Here is a 3729-nt window from a genome sequence, read left to right as displayed (position 1 = left end):
CGAATCTTGAAACGGTTCACTTTCACTTTGTAACGTTACAAACGTCACATCTTTGATATTTTATTTCAAAAATAATTACAGTAGAACGTCGATTATCCGAACGTCGATCAACCGAACGACCGGTTATCCGAACTCTCGACTCCCGCGCCCCGCACTCGAGTACCGAACAAGCGTTAGTAATTAACGCTTAAGATATCTTCAATTTTCTTCAATATTGTATCCAAAAATATGTTGTTGCAAAGAGTGCACTTTTTTGTTTAATTGCTATTTGTCATTATCAAGATATAAATATATATGTAGGTATATAAATATGGCTTTTATTCACTTGCGGATAAAGATAAAAATGTATGACTATATCAATCTAGTTCGATTATCCGAACAAATCGGTTTTCCGAACACCCATGTCTCCCAATTAGTTCGGATAATCGACGCTCTACTGTATTTTACTTTATTTTCTTTAATATGTCATTAGTAATATTTTTCTTCTATTCGTTTTAATTTGCTGTTTCGATAAAAACTAGTTTGGCGCCCATTCTATAATAGGCAACTCTATTTACATTGTATCATCTCTTGTGTTCCATGTTCGTTATTTCAAATTTCGGTCTAAGGTTCGTTGTCATGTCGTTTTAATGACAGTAACAGCCCCCGTATTTCATTCTCAAAATGGTGGTGGAAATGTCGTAAAAGGCAAAGAAGCTTCAAAATTAAATCATTTTTATTTTAAATCAAATCTTCCTCTTGGGGTGAGTTTTACATAAAGTTTTTTTAATAAATTCTTACAGTCATTATATTCCATCCATACCTAGCATCTTATAACAGTTTTTCTAATAATTTTTATATCTAACGTCCAATGTCAAACCATGTGTTCTGATATTTTAGTATTAAATATTTCTTTCTAATTTACATGTATGCACGTTTAGTAATCAAATTTTAACTATTCTCCTCATCTAAATTCCATTTAATTTATTCTTGTCATCTGCTACTCTTTGGATTAAAGAATGGCAGGCTGGCACACGTTGGTTATTAACTTCTTGATTGTTGATATGTGTTTTACTGTTACAGTTTTTGGGATAAAGATCATCTTCCTCCCTTCGGGAGCTTCAAGCTGTGACGTTCCGCCCCTTATAGAATCGATTATTGATGGGAAGATATTATTTAACTATCCAAAATATTATTTAATTATTTTCAGAATTATTTTCTTTCAATGTTTATTCAAATAGAACTTAAACCCATCTCAGAATTTTTAAATGCTTGATGACGTCACATTTAAAACGTGGCAACATTGGTTTCCCCACTTTGACAGCCAATGCTTAGTAGAGGGGTACGAAGGATTCAGCTGTGAACGTGAGCCTTGGATTGCCATTGTTTCTCGAGTGTTCGGTCTGAATCGTAGTGTGCGGGGTCATTAGACTCAATTATTCACCTCTAATTCTCAGTTCCAAATTGATTAAATATTACAATAAAAGTATAGTGAAGTTATCCAGCAGCAGTGGATTTGAAGAATTTTAGAGCATACTATATCCAATGAGTTCTACCCCGCACCTACCATGAAATCTTAAAGCCACCCTACAACAACACCAAGGCCAGACCACACAGAGAGAAACAATCAATAGGCGACCAGCCTGGATTATTTCCACATTTTCTTTTTTTTGAGTACCTCCAGCTGCTTTCCAACAGTTTTGAGTACCTTCAGCTGCTTTCTACCAGTCTTCCTCTCCTGTACCTCCAGCAGGACAGCTGCTAGCGAGAGTTAGCACCCTTGGGTGCTCATTACATCAACTTCAAGATTAGGAAAGAGTGGTTTGTTTGGGAACATTTACTGTGCTCTTATTAAAGACAGACTGGTTTTGTGATATTTAGTACATTTTTTTTTATAGTTCAATTGCACACACATTTTTCCTGCTTTATATTTTTTATAGGTTTTTTTTTCTTTACAACATAATATTTAATTGATAGCGTTCCCCAACACTCTGCAATCTATAAAGGTATAAATTTCTGAGCTCAGATATTTTCCCTGATAATAGTAGTCGGTACTCTTATCTTGATTATTTTTAGGCTGTGTTCCACTTTTGTATAATTATTTAAACTCATTCCATTATTTTAGTATATGTTTAATTAAATTTTTAAAAATTAACTTCACATATTAGTCAAAATTGTAATTATTAACTTTATTTAACTTGAACTTATTAACTTTACTTAACTTTAACTTATTAACTTTATTTAACTTTAACTTTAATTTATTAAATTCATATGAACTTCTGGATTCTAATCCCTCAGATTAGTTTTTGGTTTCACTTGTTATTATTACTATTATAAACCACGAGTTAGGAAAAGGATCTGTGTATCCACTCGTAGGTTTATTTATTCAATAAGGCTTGTGCCTGTCCCACTCACAGTGAGGTATTTATATGTTATATATAGTATCAGGTAGTATTTAATTAAGGTGTACGTATTATAAACGTACAATTATTATTTGGTGAGGGTTCTACTAACCTAGTTGTAAGTTGTACTTCCTGTATTAGAGGTACCCGTAGTCAGTTTTTCTAACCTTATAAAGAGTATTCTTAGATCATAGTTGTATGATGATTTTGTAATTGACTTTCACTAGTATCACTTTTTCCTGTCATGTTAGAGTTACACACTAGTTACTTGTCCTAACTCAGAGATTGTTAAAAAGATCTAGTAGTTACATTCAATAAATATACATTTATTGTGATTTTTTTTTCTTATTACTCCTTTATTTTTAGTAGTATATTTTATAATTTAATAATCTTTAATAACTTTTCACATACTTGTACTACAAATTTAACATACTCTATAGCAGCGTAGAATACCTGGAAGAGCGTTAACCTAGTTATCCTTCTTCTGGCGCCCAAAAATTCATTCTATTTTCAGTATATTATTATATTTACTCTATCTATTTTCTGAACATTATCTTCATATCTTCTTTTCGAGCCATCATTGTCACTTCCTTTAATCTATTGTCTGGCCAAAAATAGCCGTGCAAATTGGCCGAATCCTTCCTTGAGTGTCAAGTGGCCCTTCTCATACATATTTAGCTAGCCATTCAAGTTATATCTATCTATTAATGATTTCTCATCTCTAGTCCTGTACCAATTCGATATTCTTTGTCTTGGCATCCTTCCATACAAATACTACTACAAAGTTGTATTTTAGTTACTCCAGCTTCTTCAACGGAGAAGCCACACATTTTTGTCCTTTGGCTACATTAAGTAGATTTTCTTCTTTTTACTACTTCTGTTGGAGTTTACCACTCCCTTTTCATTCACTCCAACAGAAAATCATCAGCTAGTTGTTACATCGGCTTTCCAACGTGGTGGCTTTATTTTTGGTCTGAGACAGTATTCATTTAGGTCAATTCTTCTCTTTTATCTGAAATCTCTTTGTTATTTCCGTTTGGTATCCTATACACATATTGTTACTTATTTATTTTATTTTTAATTTCTGATACATATCAGGTATTCTTAAACGCTGTTTTGATTTTTGTTTATATTTTGGGACCTCATTATAGTATATGTTTGTGCAGCTTACATTCTGGGTTAGATTTTGAATTTTTATTGGGAACTTATATTTAATATTGCTATTAATAATATAATTCATATAACAATTTTATTTCTTCAGTCAATAGTGGTATAGTTGGAGGTACAACTAAGTGTTGATTATTATTATTATTATTATAGATATATATTTTTTCTAGAGTGGTGGTAA

The 3729-nt window shown here is 32.0% G+C and overlaps 1 long non-coding RNA gene across 1 annotated transcript; it reads right to left on the bottom strand.

Annotated features, from left to right (window-relative positions):
* Positions 1–1538: 1538 nt before the first annotated feature.
* LOC126883956 (uncharacterized) lies at positions 1539–3321 on the bottom strand. Its single transcript, XR_007697783.1, has 2 exons — positions 1688–3321; positions 1539–1657 (listed from the first exon to the last, which is right to left on the bottom strand). It is a non-coding gene; the product is annotated as an uncharacterized LOC126883956 (long non-coding RNA).
* Between the last annotated feature and the right edge of the window lie 408 nt (positions 3322–3729).

The sequence above is a fragment of the Diabrotica virgifera genome, chromosome 4 (assembly GCF_917563875.1).
Source record: "Diabrotica virgifera virgifera chromosome 4, PGI_DIABVI_V3a".
NCBI classification, from domain to species: domain Eukaryota; kingdom Metazoa; phylum Arthropoda; class Insecta; order Coleoptera; family Chrysomelidae; genus Diabrotica; species Diabrotica virgifera.
This window is presented reverse-complemented; position numbering and strand designations above follow the sequence as displayed.